Source organism: Marmota monax, unplaced genomic scaffold, assembly GCF_021218885.2.
Source record: "Marmota monax isolate L192 unplaced genomic scaffold, Marmota_monax_Labrador192_F-V1.1 WCK01_AAM20220418_F8-fsc00019, whole genome shotgun sequence".
Classification (NCBI taxonomy): Eukaryota; Metazoa; Chordata; class Mammalia; order Rodentia; family Sciuridae; genus Marmota; species Marmota monax.
The window spans coordinates 11,503,026-11,523,103 of record NW_026695242.1 but is presented as its reverse complement, the minus strand read 5'-3'; the positions used below and the strand labels follow the sequence as shown (position 1 = coordinate 11,523,103).

Here is a 20,078-nt window from a genome sequence, read left to right as displayed (position 1 = left end):
GATACAGAAAAATTAAGGTCTGTTTGTTTTCTTCTTAGTGAAAGTTTCACAGGGTTTTATTCTTAGTATAGTTTTCTATTGCCTTGGATAGGCAAAAATAGCATTTTATCAAATAATTAAGAAAATGTTTAACCTGGAGGATATAAAATTGTGTCATTTGCATTTGACATTCTTCTTTGATTCATAGAATTAAGTGTTTTTTCCGTGACAGAAGCACCATATAGATGATTAATTTCCACATTTCTATCTAATGAAATGGTTAACACTCTCACTCAACTAGTAAGAAAATGGGCTAGGCACAGAATATTTGTCTTTTGACTTGATGCTACTCTTTTAACTGTCCATATAACCTCTTTATAGATATTATTTAATGGTCATTAGCTATTCAGAGTTTAGTAAATTTGTCTGTCTTGCATTTATATTTTCCATATTTGTCTTTATTTAAGGATCATGTTATTAGATAATTGGTTAATTTGGTAGTTTAAAATATCAAATATTGTCTCTTAAAACAGAATTATTACCTAATCTATGCCTTTTAAAAATAAAATGTTTACCAAGTGACATGGAGAAAAATAATCAGTGTAATTAAGCCCTTTTGTGTTTCAATAAATAAAATCACTCATTTGAGTTTATTCCTTAATCTGGGGTATAATCACTATGCCGTTAGGAATTTTAAGGGTTCTTTTATGTTATGAATTGCAATCAAGTATTTTAGAACTCAACATCCCCAAGTAAGTAATTTTTAATGACTTCTGAAATGTCTTACTTCACTTCTAGATGCTAAATTCATTTAATCACACTAATACGGAAGCTTTAAAAGCTGAGAGCTGAATTTAAGAATTCAGATGTATCACTTTATAAGGATTGGCACAAACTCAGTCATTTCTTTGCAGTCATCTCTACTCTAAGAACCTTGTGGCTCTCATTCATTCTGCTGTCATCTCCATGAACCTACTTATCTGTCACAACAAGGTCTATGGCTCCCCTTAAGCTGAATCATGTTGTGTTATCCTTAAGTGTGTGCCTTTTCAAGTTTGGCATATGCAGAAATATCCACATGGAATCTAAATATTAGTATTTTAAAATGTAGGTTAAAAAGTTCATTCTACCTCATATTTAGTCATCCTACAAGTGCTGAAGGCCAACAAGTAAACTTGGTAAAAATGATAGCAGAGAGCAAATTAATCTGCTGGTATGAATTCTAGCATGTAGAAATGTATCCTTACAATGCACAGAATGTCTAAAATAGACTGAAGTACCTGTTCACCATCCTTTAAAAGCCAGGCCTGTTGGTAAGATATAGTCTCCACTAGTATCTGTGCATTTATGTATTCATTCACATAACAACTATAAAATTATTACTCTATGTCCAATATGTATGAGGCCTGATGGAATATATAATATGTAATACTGGCACCTAGAATAATTTATTATTCCAATTCTAGATGCTAAATCCAGGTGTAATGACATACCTTGAGAGCAAAGACAAGCCATACTATGCTGTGATGAAACATGAGATAGTCATACTAACAACATTTACAATATGCCATCACCAACTAACTATATGCCATCCATCAGAATATCTATAAATTTTCTTATTTGCAAAAGAAAAATGTGGATTACAGAATCCTTTAACTCTTCCTTCTTTCTGGTTGTCTCCTGTCCAATCAGATGTAATAAATTTGGTTTTGTTTTATAGTAAATGCTTGAAAAAATTACTAGGTGATATTAGAAAAATGGGTTTCAAAGCCAAAATTAAGACAAAAATGAACATTTCATAAAATGTATATTAATAAGAAAAAAAATTGTGGGCATTGAATCCATTCAAAACTAGGCACAAATTCTAGCTCTACCATTTTACAGTTGTGTGATGTTGGTAAGCCAATTAACCATTCTTAGTCTTCTTTAAAATGAGGCAAATAACATGTGAATGAGATTATGCATGTAATATCATCTGGTACACAAAAGCACTTAACACAGGATAGGTACTACTTTAAGCACTGCCTGCATAGTATGTTGTTGTTTTTATTTTCCTGTTTCTAATCCCTCACACATTAACCATGTAATTTTATCTTCACAACTACTCTGTAGGGTAGTATTATTCCCATTCTGCATTTAAAGAAACTGAATCACAAAGAAGTACACTCATTAGCATAGGCAATACCAGGAACACCTTCTATGTTCACCCACACAAAAATAGAGGTAGGGAAAGACTAAGTTGAAAATCCAGACTTCCCATGAGTGTAAAATTTTACACAGCTATTTTCATCCAACAGAGTCAATCCTTCAAGGTTTATTTCCCCACAAGCTTAAATATCTTCCTTTTACATTCTGTGAAAATGGATGCATTGTGGTCTGCATGTGTTTTTATCTGTGTTCATGTATACACTGAACAAGGGGATACCGGATTAAGGAACTGTGGTTTGTAAATATTAGGGCCTTTAAACACATATTCTGTGCTTCTTTTTTAAACCAATAATCTAAAATAATTTTCAAAGAGAAAAGATTTTTTTAATTAAGGTAATGGTTATTAAAGGCACAACAGAAAATACTGGTGGACTTTGACTAATGCAAAGTCATAATATCCAAAGCCAGTGAATAGAACGTAATTCATTTGACCTTGTATCACTTGAATGTTGTTTACAAATTTAGAAAGTATGTACCATCTTGGACCATAATGCTTTTTATTTTTTCCCCATATATTTCTATCTTGAAGAGACAAGACATTCAATCTGTTAACAAAAAGGTAAGATAACTCTTTCTACTCTTCAGAAATAATAAATAAGCTGGGAATTCTTCAGGTAAATGGTTAATGGTGGCCACATTTGCAAGTAGGAAGTTTGCTAAATCTGCATTTATGTAATGATCACACCATGCAAGCCTTGAGACCTCACTAGCACCTGAAAAACTGCCTTCAGGTCACATTCTCACTGCACCACGACAGCTCTTTTTAAATTCAGCATGGAACTTTATAGCTGTGAAAATTTCTGAACACACATTGAATTATGGAAAACTGATCTATGCACCATCACTTAGCTATCTGCCAGTCATAACTCAGGTCTAATCGTTTATTAGCTCCATGCCGACATGTTTGACTGACCACAAATTCCAGAAATTATATGCTGGTTGGTCATGGAAATGTGGTTTTGGTGCACTGGGACATTTAGAAAACATGACTACAAAAACAGAGACTGCTGGACCTGAGAGAAATAAACTCCTCTGGTGTGTGTTGTTCCATTACAATAGTTAAGAAGGAAGAATAGCAATAGAAAGATTGTGAGTGATCCCTATGCTTTTCCTCATTTATCTTACTCTTTTTAAAAAAGTTTATAACAACATAACATAATAAAATTAGATACGCAATCAGAGGATCCCCCGCCCCCCAACACACACACACATAGATAGACACTAGCATGAAATCACAGGTCAAATAGAATTCTTATACTGACAATGCAGCAGACACGCAGGAGAATAGCTGGCAGCAGTCTATTTCTTAAAGAAAGCTGCTGACAATGCTCCCTGCTGTCAGTCCTTGCCACAAAGCTCATAGGCTCATCTTTGGTTTCAAAGTTTGTCAGCACCACCTCATGCCAAACCTAAGCAACGGAATCTAACCAAATCTAACTGCAATTGGAACCTGGAAAATTGGATAACAAAACATTTGAATCTAGAGATTAACAGCCTTCAAATTTTTCAAAACAAAAATGCCAGATCCATTTGTAGATGTCCAAGTATATGAAGCAATTTCATAGGACATTTTCACTGACTTGAAGATATCTTCAAAAAAATAACATTACTACTTTATCATTTCTGCTCTGGACCTCGCCAATGTTTTGAAAAATATTGAATTTTTGAAGTCAAATAAACCTGCTAATTTGACTATAAATGCCTTCCTGTGACTGTTTTTCTAGGTGTACATAATATTTGACATGCTGCTAGCAAACAGATGTACAACAGTTCCTATCTAATTAATATCCTGGAGATTGTCACTGTAGTGTTTATATAAAATATGAAGTAATATTAACTTTTGATTATAAATAAATTAAAATATTCACTAAGAAGACATTTTTAAATGAGACTTATTGTCTTGCCACTTGTTTTACACCATCGGATTTTTATTTTACTTGGAATATTTTAATGAATAAAGTAATTGCTAATTTAAAAAATGATTAATTCATTACATTTATTTTTAGATCAGTTTTGGGTTCTTAGCAAAATTGAGGGGAAAGCAGAAAGTTCCATACAGTCTCTGCCCACCCCACAAAGTGTCCCCATCATCAATATCCTACACCACAGTACTGCATTTGTTACTATATTGATGAATATTGATACTTCATTGTTATCCAAAATCCATAGTGTACATAAGGGTTCACTCCTAGTGTTGTATATCCTATGAATTTTCACAAATGGATAATGTCATGATACTACCACTGTAGTATCATACAGAAGAATCACTGTCCTAGGTTTTCTCTGTTCTATTTATTCATCTTTCCTCTCTACTGAACCCTGGAAATCTGTTTTTTTTTTTCTTTTTCAGAATGTCATATTGGTGTAATCATATACTATGTAGCCTTTCAGATAGTCTTTGTTCACATAGTTATATGGATTAAAGTTTCCTGCATGTTGGTTCATGGCTTCATAGGTTTGTTTCTTTTTAGTGTTGAATAATAATATTCCATTGTCTGAATGTACCTCAGTTTATTTATTCATTCACCTACTAAAGGACACCTTGGTTGCTTCCAAGTTTGGGCAATTATGAATAAAGTTGCTAAAAATGTTCATGTGAATGTGTTTAGTGTAAGGCATAAGTTTTCAACTCCTTTTGTTAAATCTCAAGGAGTATCATACTGGATTTTACAGTGAGGGTATGTTTAGTTTTGTAAGAACTGCCAGACTGTCTTCCAAAGTGGCTGCATCATTTTGTATTCCCACCTGCACTGAATGAGGGCTTCTGTTGCTCTGAATCCTCACCAGCATTTGCTGTTGTCAGTGTTTTGGATTTTAGCCATTCTGATAGGTGTATAGCAATACCTTCTTATTATTATAATTTCCAGTTCCCTAAGGACATATGATGTTGAATATCTTTTTATATCCTTATTCAACATCCGTATATCTTCTTTGGTTAGGCATCTCTTTACTTTTTGCCTATTTTTAAATTGGGTTTTTCATTTTCCTATTGCTGAGTTTTAAGAGTACTTTATATATTTTGAAATACAGTCCTTGATCAGATAGATCTTTTGCAAATATTTTCTTCTGTTCTGTGACTTATTTTCCATATGCTTGTCATTGTCTTTTGAAGAATTAATTTTTTAAATTTCAATAGCATTCAGGATATCAATTGTTTCTTTTATGGATGGAGGTTTTGGTGGTATATCTAAAATGTCATTTACACTCCCGCCTTCATCTAGGTTCTCTGTTAATTTATAAGAGTTTTATAGTTTTGAATTTTACATTTAGGTCTGCAATCCATTTTTAATTAACTTTTTTAGGGTTTAAAGGTTGTGTCTAGACTCAATTTTTACATTTGGATATCTTCTTGCTTGAGAACCAACTATTTGTTAAAACAACTTTGCTTTACTGTAATGTCTTTATTCCTTTTTAAAGATCCAGTTGACTATCTTAATGTAGATCTATTTTTGGACTATCTATTGTATTTTCTTACTTGTCCTTTTTTCCCCACAATGACATGCTGTCTTTATTATTATAGCTTTATTATAGATCTTAAATTTAAGCAGGGTCACTGCTCCATCTTTGTCCTGTTTCAATATTAAATTGGATATTGTACAGATGTTTTGCCTCTTCAAACAAACATTAAAACTAGTCTGTCAGTGTTCTCAAAATAATTTGTTGGACTTTGGTTGGGATTGTGTTGAAGCTACAGACCAAATGTGAAGTTGACATCTGGACAATATTGTTGTCAATTCTTTGTAGACTGCTTTAAAGATTTAATGCCATTCTAATTTCAATCTGAGCAGTAATTTTGTTGTTAGTGATAAGTTCATACTAAAATTTATATGGAAAGACAAAGGAAGTAGACTATCCATGAACATTTTTTAAAAGAATAACAAAGACCAGTTATAACACCTTATTTCAAGACATATTATAATGCTAAATTTCAAAGAAAATCTTATATTGGTAAGAGTAGACATATAAATAATGAAACAGAACAAAGGGACCAGATGTATACTTAACCCGTATAGGTCAATTGATATCTGATAAAGGTACAACATGATTCATTGGAGAAATTACAGTTTTTTCAACAAATAAGACTGAAATAATTGGACATACATATGCAATAAATACAAAAATGAACTTTCACCCCTACCTTGTATCACATAAAAAAATCAATTCAAAAGGGAAAATAAACTGTAAGTGTAAAGCAAAATTTAAGAATGTCTAGAAAAAAATATACAAGAAATTATTGTAACTCTGGTTTAGGCAAAGAGAAAGTACAAAAGTATAATCTATATAATAATAATATTGATATATTCAACTTCATCAAAGTTAAATGTTCTGCTGTAAATAAGATACTTTGAAAATAATTAGAAAAGCTACACATATAGGGAAAATATTTACTAATCAGATAAATGATAAAGAACTAGATAGGTAAATAACAATATAAAATAAGAAAATAGAAAAACTCAATTAAAAATAGATGAAAATTTTAATTAGACACTTCAATAAGGAAGGTATATAGATGAAAAAGAAGCACATAAAATACATTTAGAGAATTAGGCTTGAAAATGAAAACATTTATCCAAATTAGAAAGCCATGATATAAAATTAATATACAAATAATTAACTGCATTTCAATACACCACAATAAAAATTCTGAAATGATTCTAAGAAACAGTTTCATTTACAATAGCATCCAAAAAATAAGAAATTGTAAATAAATTTAACAAAGAAGTGAAAGATTTTTTTACTCTGAAAAATGTAAAACATTGTGAAAGAAATTAAAGCAGATCTAAGAACATGGAAGAATGTCCATGTTTAAAATCAGATCACAAAACACCCGACACAGATTTTCAAACTGGACATAATTCCCACCAAAATTTCAGATGATTATTGAAGAAATGGCAATATTATCCTAAAATTTATATAGAAATTTAAAGAATCCACTTTAGCCAGAGAGATCTTTAAAAAATTAGAAGACTCACTTTCTGATTTTAAAACTTATTGCAAAGCTGTAGTAATCAAGACAGATAGTATGGGCATAAAAGAAGACATATACATCAATAGAATAAAAATAAGCCCTCACATTTGTAGTTAATAGATTTTTGGCAATTTAATTGGAAAAGAATGATCTTTTCAGGAAATGGTACTGGAATAAATGGATATGAACATCAAAAAGAATGAAGTTCTGTTCTTTCTTTGCCTAACACCAGATATATAAACAAATTTAAATAAGATCAAAGACCTAAGTATAAACCTCAAACTTCAAAACCCATAGATGAAAATATAGGAGGAAATCTTAATGAACTTTGAAGGGTCAATTTATTTTATATATAAAATCAAATGCACAAGTAACAAGAGGAAAATTAAATTGTACTTCACCAAAATGTGAAAATTGGGTGCATCAAGACATCATCAAAAAAGTGGAAAGATAATAGCTAAGCTATGGAGCCAATCTCAGGACCTTTCAAAACATGAATGGTAGAGAAAATATGGTATATGTACACAATGGAGTGTTATTCAGCCACAAGAAGAATGACTTCATGATATTTGCCAGTAAAAGGATAGAATTGTAGACTATCATGATAAATGAAATAAGTCAGTAACAAAAAGTCAAAGTTCAAATATTTTCTCTAATATGCAGGGTTTAATCCAAAATAAGGTGGGTGGATTAAATAAGAAGAATAGAAGAACAATTAATGGAACAGACAAAGGGGAATGAAGGGAAGTGAGGAAGGATAGGATAGGGAAAGATAGTGGAATGAATCTGATCTAACATTTTCTATGTACCTATATGAATATCCTACAATGAATCTCATCATCATGTACATCAGAAACACTAATTTTTAAAAAAAGTAAGTAAATAGCAGAAAGATCAGCAAAGGGAAGGAAATAAGGAGAGGGAAGGAGTGGAGAGGAATAAATGTACTAAGGGCTGAATTAGAACAAATCATATTACATGCTTTTTAAATGATGTCAAAATCAATTCTATTGTCATGTAAAACTAAAAAGAACTGATTTTTTTTTAAAAAAAGTGAAAAGAAAAACTAGAGTAGGAAAAATGTTCGTATCATATAGATGATAAGTGATTTACATATAGAATATAGGAAAAACTTTTATACCTCAATAATAATGAGACAATAATAAAAGACAACCCATTTGTTATCATGGGCAAATAATTTAAATATTTTTTCTTTCAAACAAGAAAGACACAGATGAACACAAAGCACACATAAAACTGTCCTATATAATTAGCCATCAGGGAAATATGTGGTAAACCTACAGTGAGGTATCATTTTATGTCACTAGGATGGCTACAATCAAAGACAACTAATAACAAGAATATGGAGAACAATATGCCATAAAAACTGCTGATATGAATGTAAAATAGTATAGCATAACCCTGCCAGAAAACAATCTGAAAAATTTTCAACTCTTAAAGATAGATATTATGTGACCCAGATATTCTGCTATGAGTATATACACAAGAGAAATGAAAACAAATGCTTATATGAAAAGTTTGTATGTAAATATTTATTAGAATTATTCATAGTAGCAAAATATGGAAAAAACAAGATGTTCATCAACTTTTGAATGATGAATAAAATGTGTTATGTGCAGACAACAGAAATGACCATAAGAAAAAATGTACTCAAACATACCACACTGGATAAACCTTGAAAATATTATGGTAAGTGAAGGAAGCTAGTTACAAAGACAACAGATTGTAGAGTTTCATTAATATGTAATGTCAAGAATATACAAGTCCCTAGAGACAGAAAGCATTTTAGCGGTTACCCAATTTGGGGAAGATGGCAATGTTTTTCACTTGTGGCAATGGTTGCAAAACTCTGTGAATATACTAAAAATCATTGAATTGTATGGTATAGGAATGATATCTCAACAACATTTTCATAAAAATATTACAAAAATTACCAACAATTAGAGAAATTCCGATTAAAAGCATAAAGAGATAACACTACATTCAGATTAAAATGACAGAAAACAAAAAAAATTTACAATATCAAGTACAGGCAAGAATATGGAACAACTAGAATTCTCATATATTGCTGGTAGAAATGCAAAATAGCCACTTTGGAAACCAGTTTGGAAGTTTCTTATAAAGTAAAACACGCATTTGATTTTGTTTTGTAGAGACAGGATCATTTTTTTCAAAAGCTTCAAATCTAATACTTCCATTTTGCAGAAAGTGTCAACATGATTAGTATCATGACAGGAATATTTTCAGGTACAAACAGCTACAGTTTTAACTAGGTCTAACATACATATAAATGATCCTTTGGCAAGGTCCCCCAATAACTGATCTTCTTGATTCACAAGAAAGAAAACTGGAAGAAACCATTTCCCCAAACCAAGTTCTCTCGTATTTTATACTACACAGCTGCAATATCTGATTCTCATCTACAGATCACATTTACATTTCTAACAAATATTTATCTTGCTGAACCTTGTCTTTCAAAACTTTACCCTAGAGAAGAAATTGCAAAACTAGTGGTCTTCAGCATAATATATTGACACAAGTGATAGGATTGTGTTTTTACTTTGTGTTTTAAATTGATTTATCTGTCTCACTTAAAGTTAAAAAGTTTTTACATTAAAATCTATATTGTGGATTCTTATAAGAAATTGAAACATCTGACAAGTCTAAGCCTGTATTCCTGCATTGTAGTGATTGACAGGGACTGAGTTGAGGGTGACCCCTTTAGACTAGTATATGCTCTTCTTTATCACAGACACACCCCATACAGTTTTTCATTTCTTATGGTTCTGTAACTTACTTTAAGCATTTGAATTTTCTGTCCCTGCCTGAGGGACTCACTGCACACAAATTTGAGAGAGCTGAGTGAAGAAGAGCAAATAAATGCACTTTAGATGAGGAAGAACTCTCATAACAAATTGCCCTGCAAGACTTCACTTCTATTAGCAACTCAACAGGCCTTTTTGGACAGAGAGAGAAAGCTAAATAGTATACATAGCACTGATTAACAGGCAAAATACATTCCTAGTTCCAAACAATCAACTTACAAATGGACTGGTTTTACTTTTCTCATTAGAATATGATGCCTGATTTCACTTAGGTCTTATATCCTGGGCTAATCACTAGGCTGAGCAGTTACCTAAGAATTAGAAAGAATAACTGTATGCCAGAGGATTTCTCAGGCATAAATGTATACTTCCAGCTTTCTGCTTCTCTAGTTAGGAGAAGTAGAATAAGACAAAATGCACTCAAGTCCTGGAACTTTTGCAGCTTGATGCGCTTAATAGCAGGTCTTTTGTCCAAAACATTCAAAAATGATTCTGTTCACTTTCTTCAAAGAATTAAACATATTAAAAAATGGGCTTAGTTTCTAATTTTAGATTTGTCATGATAACTTTAGCCCTTTAATCTCTAGCATTGTTAAAACAGGGTTGATTGGATTTCTACCATTTGTTAGCTATGTGATCTTTGGCAAGTTACTTAATTTCTCTGAGATAGGTTTTTTTTTTTTTATCAGCAAAATAATGTTAATAGATTTCTCTCAATTAAGTACTTTGTATGAAAATAATACAGAATATTCATATTTTTCTCTTTTTTTGTTCTCTTTTTATTTTTAAGGCTACTTTTGTCCTAAAAAAGCTATAACCAATTCTCCAATATGTCTGGTTAATTAGGTCCCTCAATTCACCATCAATTTATTTATTTATTTATTTATTTTATTTTTTTTTAATTTTTTATTGTGGGTTGTTCAAAACATTACAAATTTCTTGACATATCATATTCCACACTTTGATTCAAGTGGGTTATGAACTCCCACCTTCACCCCATACACAGATTGCAGAATCACATCAGTTACACATCCATTGATTTACAAATTGCCATACTAGTGTCTGTTGTGCTCCGCTGCCTTTCCCATCCTCCACCCTCCCCCCTCCCCACCTCTCCCCTCCCCTCCCCTCCTCTCTCTCTACCCCCTCCACTGTATAACCCTGAGGGTCTCCTTCCATTACCATGCAATTTCCCTTCTCTCTCCCTTTCCCTCCCACCTCTCATCCCTGTTAAATGTTAATCTTCTTCTCCTGCTCTTTGTCCCTACTCTGTTCTTAGTTACTCTCCTTATATCAAGGAAGACATTTGGCATTTGTTTTTTAGGGATTGGCTAGCTTCACTTAGCATAATCTGCTCTAATGCCATCCATTTCCCTGTAAATTCTATGATTTTGTCATTTTTTAATGCAGAGTAATACTCCATTGTGTATAAATGCCACATTTTTTTTATCCATTCATCTATTGAAGGGCATCTAGGTTGGTTCCACCATCTTGCTATTGTGAACTGTGCTGCTATGAACATCGATGTAGCAGTGTCCCTGTAGCATGCTCTTTTTAGGTCTTTAGGGAATAGACCAAGAAGGGGAATAGCTGGGTCAAATGGTGGCTCCATTCCCAGCTTTCCAAGAAATCTCCATACTGCTTTCCAAATTGGCTGCACCAATCTGCAGTCCCACCAGCAATGTACAAGTGTACCCTTTTCCCCACATCCTCGCCAGCACTTGTTGTTGTTTGACTTCCTAATGGCTGCCAATCTTACTGGAGTGAGATGGTATCTTAGGGTGGTTTTGATTTGCATTTCTCTGACAGCTAGAGATGGTGAGCATTTTTTCATGTACTTGTTGATTGACTGTATGTCCTCCTCTGAGAAGTGTCTGTTCAGGTCCTTGGCCCATTTGTTGATTGGGTTGTTTGTTCTCTTATTGTCTAATTTTTTGAGTTCTTTGTATACTCTGGATATTAGGGCTCTATCTGAAGTGTGAGGAGTAAAGATTTGTTCCCAGGGTGTAGGCTCCCTATTTACCTCTCTTATTGTTTCTTTTGCTGAGAAAAAACTTTTTAGTTTGAGTAAGTCCCATTTGTTGATTCTAGTTATTAACTTTTGTGCTATGGGTGTCCTATTGAGGAATTTGGAGCCCGACCCCACCGACTGTAGATCGTAGCCAACTTTTTCTTCTATCAGACGGCGCGTCTCTGATTTGATATCAAGCTCCTTGATCCATTTTGAATTCACTTTTGTGCATGGCGAGAGAAAGGGATTCAGTTTCATTTTGTTGCATATGGATTTCCAGTTTTCCCAGCACCATTTGTTGAAGATGCTATCCTTCCTCCATTGCATGCTTTTAGCCCCTTTATCAAATATAAGATAGTTGTAGTTTTGTGGATTGGTTTCTTTGTCCTCTATTCTGTACCATTGGTCCACCCACCTGTTTTGGTACCAGTAGCATGCTGTTTTTGTTACTATTGCTCTGTAGTATAGTTTGAAGTATGGTATCGCTGTACCGCCTGATTCACACTTCTTGCTTAGCATTGTTTTTGCTATTCTGGGTCTTTTATTTTTCCATATGAATTTCATGATTGCTTTCTCTATTTCTACAAGAAATGCCGTTGGGATTTTGATTGGCATTGCATTAAACCTATAGAGAACTTTTGGTAATATCGCCATTTTGATGATGTTAGTTCTGCCTATCCATGAACAGGGTATATTTTTCCATCTTCTAAGATCTTCTTCTATTTCTCTCTTTAGGGTTCTGTAGTTTTCATTGTATAAGTCTTTCACCTCTTTTGTTAGGTTGATTCCCCAGTATTTTATTTTTTTTGAAGATATTATGAATGGAGTGGTTGTTCTCATTTCCATTTCAGAGGATTTGTCGCTGATATACAGGAATGCCTTTGATTTATGCGTGTTGATTTTATATCCTGCCACTTTGCTGAATTCATTTATTAGCTCTAATAGTTTCTTTGTAGAGCCTTTTGGGTCTGCTAGGTATAGAATCATATCATCTGCAAATAGTGATAATTTAAGTTCTTCTTTTCCTATTTTTATGCCTTTAATTTCTTTCGTCTGTCTAATTGCTCTGGCCAGTGTTTCGAGAACTATGTTGAAGAGAAGTGGAGAGAGAGGGCATCCCTGTCTTGTTCCAGATTTTAGAGGGAATGCCTTCAGTTTTTCTCCATTCAGAATGATGCTAGCCTGAGGCTTAGCATAGATTGCTTTTACAATATTGAGATATGTTCCTGTTATCCCTAGTTTTTCTAGAGTTTTGAACATAAAGGGATGCTGTACTTTGTCGAATGCTTTTTCCGCATCTATCGAGATGATCATATGGTTCTTATTTTTAAGTCTATTGATGTGGTGAATAACATTTATTGATTTCCGTATATTGAACCAGCCTTGCATCCCAGGGATGAATCCTACTTGATCATGGTGTACAATTTTTTTGATATGTTTTTGTATCCGATTCGCCAGAATTTTATTGAGGATTTTTGCATCTAGGTTCATTAGAGATATTGGTCTGTAGTTTTCTTTCTTTGAAGTGTCTTTGTCTGGTTTAGGTATCAGGGTGATGTTGGCCTCATAGAATGAATTTGGAAGTTCTCCCTCCTTTTCTATTTCCTGAAGTAGCTTGAAAAGTATTGGTATTAGTTCTTCTTTAAAGGTTTTGTAAAATTCTGCTGTATACCCATCCGGACCTGGGCTTTTCTTAGTTGGTAGTCTTTTGATGGTTTCTTCTATTTCCTCAATTGATATTGGTCTGTTTAGGTTGTCTATATCTTCCTGACTCAATCTGGGCAGATCATATGACTTAAGAAATTTATCTATGCCTTCACTATCTTCTAATTTATTGGAGTATAAGGATTCAAAATAGTTTTTGATTATCTTCTGTATTTCTGAAGTGTCTGTTGTGATATTGCCTTTTTCATCCCGTATGCTAGTAATTTGAGTTCTCTCTCTTCCTCTCTTCGCTAGCATCGCTAAGGGTCTGTCGATTTTGTTTATTTTTTCAAAGAACCAACTTTTAGTTTTGTCAATTTTTTCAATTGTTTCTTTTGTTTCGATTTCATTAATTTCAGCTCTGATTTTAATTATTTCTTGCCTTCTACTTCTTTTGCTGTTGCTTTGCTCTTCTTTTTCTAGGATTTTGAGATGAAGTATGAGATCATTTATTTATTGGTTTTTTCTTTTTTTAAGGAATGAACTCCAAGCAATGAATTTTCCTCTTACAACTGCTTTCAATGTGTCCCATAGATTCCGATATGTTGTGTCTGTGTTTTCATTTATCTCTAAGAATTTTTTAATTTCCTTCTTGATGTCTTCTATAACCCATTGATCATTCAGTAACCCATTGTTCATTCTCCAAGTGATGTATGCTTTTTCCTTCCTTCTTTTATTGTTGATTTTCAGTTTCATTCCATTATGATCATATAAGATGCATGGTATTATCTCTACTCCTTTATATTGTCTAAGAGTTGCCCTGTGACATAATATATGATCTATTTTTGAGAAGGATCCATGTGCTGCTGAGAAAAAAGTGTAACTGCTTGATGTTGGGTGGTATACTCTATATATGTCAATTAGGTCTAGGTTATTAATTGTGTTATTGAGTTCTATAGTTTCCTTATTCAACTTTTGTTTGGAAGATCTATCCAGTGGCGAGAGAGGTGTGTTGAAGTCTCCCATGATTATTGTATGGTGGTCTATTAGACTCTTGAACTTGAGAAGAGTTTGTTTGACGAACATAGCTGCACCATTGTTTGGGGCATAAATATTTATGATTGTTATGTCTTGTTGGTGTATGGTTCCATTAAGCAGTATGTAGTGTCCCTCTTTATCCCTTTTGATTAACTTTGGCTTGAAATCTATTTTATTTGATATGAGTATGGACACGCCTGCTTGTTTCCGAAGTCCATATGAGTGATATGATTTTTCCCAACCTTTCACCTTCAGCCTATGTATGTCTTTTCCTATCAAATGCGTCTCCTGTAGGCAGCATATTGTTGGGTCTTGTTTTGTGATCCATTCTACTAGCCTGTGTCTCTTAATTGGTGAGTTTAAGCCATTAACATTTAGGGTTATTATTGAGATATGGGTTGTTCTTCCAGCCATATTTGTTTATTTCTGTTACTAAACATGGTTTGTTTTCCTCTTTGATTATCCCCCCCCCCTTTACTGTCCTACCTCCCACTGTTGGTTTTCATTGTTATTTTCCATTTCCTCTTCCTGTAATGCTTTGGCGAGGATGTTTTGAAGAGATGGTTTTCTAGCTGCGAATTCTTTAAACTTTTGTTTATAGTGGAAGGTTTTAATTTCATCCTCCATCCTGAAGCTTAATTTTGCTGGAAACACAATTCTTGGTTGAAACCCATTTTCTTTCAGTGTTTGAAATATGTTATTCCAGGATCTTCTAGCTTTCAGAGTCTGTGTTGAAAGATCAGCTGTTATCCTGATTGGCTTACCCCTAAATGTAATCTGCTTCCTTTCTCTTGTAGCTTTTAAAATTCTCTCCTTATTCTGTATGTTGGGCATCTTCATTATAATGTGTCTAGGTGTGGATCTCTTATGATTTTGCACATTCAGCATCCTGTAGGCTTCTAGGATTTGGGATTCTGTCTCATTCTTCAAGTCTGGGAAGTTTTCTTGTATTATTTCATTGAATAGACTGCTCATTCCTTTGGTTTGGAGCTCTGTACCTTCCTGTATCCCAATGACTCTTAAGTTTGGTCTCTTAATGTTATCCCATATTTCTTGGATGTTCTGCTCATGGTTTCTTAACAGTCTTGCTGAGCTGTCTATGTTCTTTTACAGTTGAAATACTTTGTCTTCATTGTCTGATGTTCTATCTTCTAAGTGTTCTACTCTGCTGGTAGTATTCTCCATTGAGTTTTTAAGTTGGTTTATTGCTTCCTGCATTTCTAGGATTTCTGATTGCTTGTTTTTTATAACCTCTATCTCCCTGTATAGTTGATCCTTTGCTTCCTGGATTTGTTTGCGTAATTCGTTGTCGAAGTGATCTTTCATTGTCTGATTTTGCTGTTTAATGTCTTCCTTGATACTCCAGATCATCTGAAGCATGTATATCCTGAATTCTTTATCTGACATTCCATCTGCTGCAGCTGTTACCTCTTCTAAAGTTGCGTTGACCTGCATTGCTTGTGGTCCTTTCTTTCCTTGTCTTTTCATACTGCTTGTGTATCTTTCCTGCAGGTGCGGGCGGCGGCTCTGCTCTCTCCTTATTCCAATTGGGGTGTCGTGGCTACCACACCGGCAGGTCACTGGGCCTGTTCTGGGAGCTGGCGGTGGCTCTGTTCTGCCCCTACTCCAATTGGGGTGACGAGTGTACCACGCCGGCAGGCCACCGGGCCTGATCCGCCGGTCGGTTGCAGGTTTGCCTACCCTGCAGGCGCGGGCGGCAGCTCTACTCTGCCCCTACTCCAAATGGGGTGACGTGTCTGTCGTACCGGCAGGCCACTGGGCCTGTCCCGCTGGTCGGTTGCAGATCTGCCCACCTTTGGGGCACGGGTGGAGGCTCTGCTCTGCCCCTACTCCAATTGGGGTGTCGTGACTACCCCACCTGCAGGACGCTGGGCCTGTTCCTGGCACGGGAGGCGACTCTGCTCTGTCACTACTCCAATTAGGGTGGTGTTTGTACCACGCCGGCAGGCTCCTGGGCCTGATCCGCCGGTCTGTTGTAGGTCTGCCTACCTTGGAGGCACGGGCGGCGGATCTGTCCTGACCCTCCTACCACGCCTGTGGATCCCTGGGCCTGATCTGCAGGTTGATCACTGGTCTGCTCACCCTGCGGGCACGGGTGGCAGTTCTGCTCCGCCCCCACTCCAATTGGGGTCACGTGACCACCACACTGGCAGGGCCTGATCCGGGCATGGGAGAAGGATCTGCTCTGCCCCTACTCCAGTTGGGGTGACGTGTGTACCACACTGGCAGGCCACTGGGCCTGACCCGCCAGGCTGTCACAGGTCTGTTTACCTTGCAAGTGCGAAGGGCGGCTCTGCCCTGCCCCTCCTACCACGCCCATGTACTACTGGGTCACAGGTCTGCCCACCTGGCGGGTTTGGGTGGCGGCTCCGCTCCGCCCCCTCTCCAATTGGGGTCACGCGGTCACCACACTGGCGAGCCGCTGGGCCTGCTCCGGGCGCTGGCGGCGGCCCGGCTCCTCCCCTCTGGCTCGAGGACAAATTGAGGAGACTCGGGTGACTGTGCCTCACCCCCCCTACCAGGAGACCAACTGCTTATGTCTCCACTGGTATTGATGAAGATCTCTCCTCCGCCGCTTTCTGCTGACATCAGATCTCTGCCATGTTGGTATCCTATGCGAATGGCAGCATTTCGTTCCCCTTGCCGGGCAACCAAAGCAACGGGTGAGTCCTGACCGACCCTCAGCAGGACCCGGACCGAGACGGAGTTTCCGCGGGCTCCTAGCCCCGGTCCAGGGAAGTTCCAGGAGCCGGAACTCGGCCGCTCCGTGCTCGGTGTAAGCTCCTATAAGTGTAAGCTCCAAGAAGCAGTCCCCGCGGGCTCAGTTCCGGGATCCGGAATTCGGCTGCTTAGTGCTTGGTGTATGCTCTGATAGTAGCAGGGTCCAAGAAGCAGGCTCCACAGGCTCCGCAGCCCTGAGCCAGGGCGGTTCTGGGACGGTTCCGGGAGCCAGAACTCGGCCGCCCCGTGCTCGGTGTTCGCTCCGATAAGATCAGATTCTAAGAAGCACCCAGGCGCTGAACCCTAGCAATCTGTCTGCAAGCCGCAGGCGAATTGCAGCCTGAAATTACCTGTTCTATGGCTGAATGAGCTGCGGTCAGTCGAAAACAGGGAAGGTGACGTCAGTTTACCAACATGGTGGCTGCTGGCCTCCTCTGTGGTCTGACCGGTGTGGAGAACCGAGATGGACTGCTTCCTTCCCCCATCTCAAACCCAGAATTCAGCCCTGAGTATGGTGCTTGCGCGGCTGGCAGAAACTGCAGCACTGTAACCCTGCGTCTCTATCCCAGCGCGTGTTGCAGACTCTAGCCGCGGGGCGATTTGCTGAATAAGCAGTGTTACCCTCCGTGCGACAAACCTCTCGCGTTTGAGTCCCCGTAGCTGATCCTCATGCGATGGAAATCCTTCCTCCAGGTTCCGGAGCACCCCACTATTGCTGGAAATTCCTAACAAGATATCCTTTAGCCGTCCTGACTTGTCATACTCCCACACAGTGAAGCAGCACACGGGGGTAATGCACTCCCCTCGCCGCCATCTTCCTTCTCCTCACCATCAATTTAACTACACCTGTAAAACAAAACAACTCTTCTCTCTGATTTCTAGAACCTTGAATGGCAAGAATTAAAATTATTTTAATCCCTCGTCTTCAATTCACAGATAGTGAAACTGAATTCCTGAGAAGTTTAACAATTTGTTAAAGTCATCTCACCAAGGGAGTTAGAATTCATCTGTTTTAAAATACAAAACAGAAAAATAAAACTGGGTTTAAAGCAATAGGGCTCTGTGTGGATGAGTCCTATAAGCCGGGCACATTGTAGGGATGCACATTTTTTTTATTTGTTCTTTTAGATATAATGATAGTAGAGTATAATTTAACACATTATATATACATGGAGTGTAACTTATTCTAATTAGGATCTCATTCTTATGGTTGTACATGGTGTGTAATTTCACTGGTGGTGCATTCATATATATATATATATATATATATATATATATATATATATATATATATAAACATAGGAAAGTTAATTGTTTTTTAATTGAATAGAATAGTGAACTGATTAAAGGAAATAGATCAAACCCAATTTGTATAATCAGACTGGTGATTAAAACAAAATTGGACTTCTCGACTTGCAATTATTCATCTGTAATTGTCATTGTGTTTGCTGGTTAACTCTTGGCCAAATACCACCTGTAAAGTAATACTGGGAAGTTTCCAGTTTCAGATAAGTTTCACACTCTACTTAATAGTACATCCAAACTCTGAGTTCATAACTTCTACAGAAGACTTTGCATATGTGAACTTTCAGCCTATTAGTATTTCTGATAAAAATTTTTATCTTATAAATATAAGTTGCATACTTATTATGGGCATCGTGATTCAGGTTATATCTTTCAATATAGTATTTTTTTTTTAATTTTTTATTGTTGGTTGTTCAAAACATTACATAGTTCTTGATATATCATATTTCACACTTTGATTCAAGTGGGTTATGAGCTCCCATTTTTACCCCATATACAGATTGCAGAATCACATCAGTTACACATCTATTGATTTACATATTGCCATACTAGTGTCTGTTGTGTTCTGCTGCCTTTCCTATCTTCTACTATCCCCCCTCCCCTCCCCTCCCCTCCCCTCTTCTCTCTCTGCCCCCTCTACTGTCATTCATTTGTCCCTCTTGTATTATTTTTCCCTTTCCCCTCACTTCCTCTTGTATGTACTTTTGTATAACCCTGAGGGTCTCCTTCCATTTCCATGCAATTTCCCTTCTCTCTCCCTTTCCCTCCCACCTCTCATCCCTGTTTAATGTTAATCTTCTTCTCATGCTCTTCGACCCTACTCTGTTCTTAGTTACTCTCCTTATATCAAAGAAGACATTTGGCATTTGTTTTTTAGGGATTGGCTAGCTTCAATTAGCATAATCTGCTCTAATGCCATCCATTTCCCTGCAAATTCTATGATTTTGTCATTTTTTAATGCAGAGTAATACTCCATTGTGTATAAATGCCACATTTTTTTTATCCATTCATCTACTGAAGGGCATCTAGGTTGGTTCCACAGTCTTGCTATTGTGAATTGTGCTGCTACGAACATCGATGTAGCAGTGTCCATGTAGCATGCTCTTTTTAGGTCTTAAGGGAATAGACCGAGAAGGGGAATAGCTGGGTCAAATGGTGGCTCCATTCCCAGCTTTCCAAGAAATCTCCATACTGCTTTCCAAATTGGCTGCACCAATTTGCAGTCCCACCAGCAATGTACAAGTGTACCCTTTTCCCCACATCCTCGCCAGCACTTGTTGTTGTTTGACTTCATAATGGCTGCCAATCTTACTGGAGTGAGATGGTATCTTAGGGT

The 20,078-nt window shown here is 36.4% G+C and overlaps 1 protein-coding gene across 5 annotated transcripts in view; it reads right to left on the bottom strand.

Moving 5' to 3' along the window:
* Ctnna3 (catenin alpha 3) overlaps positions 1 to 20,078 on the bottom strand; it is a 1,743,363-nt gene that overhangs the window by 804,926 nt on the left and 918,359 nt on the right. The window lies entirely within an intron of this gene.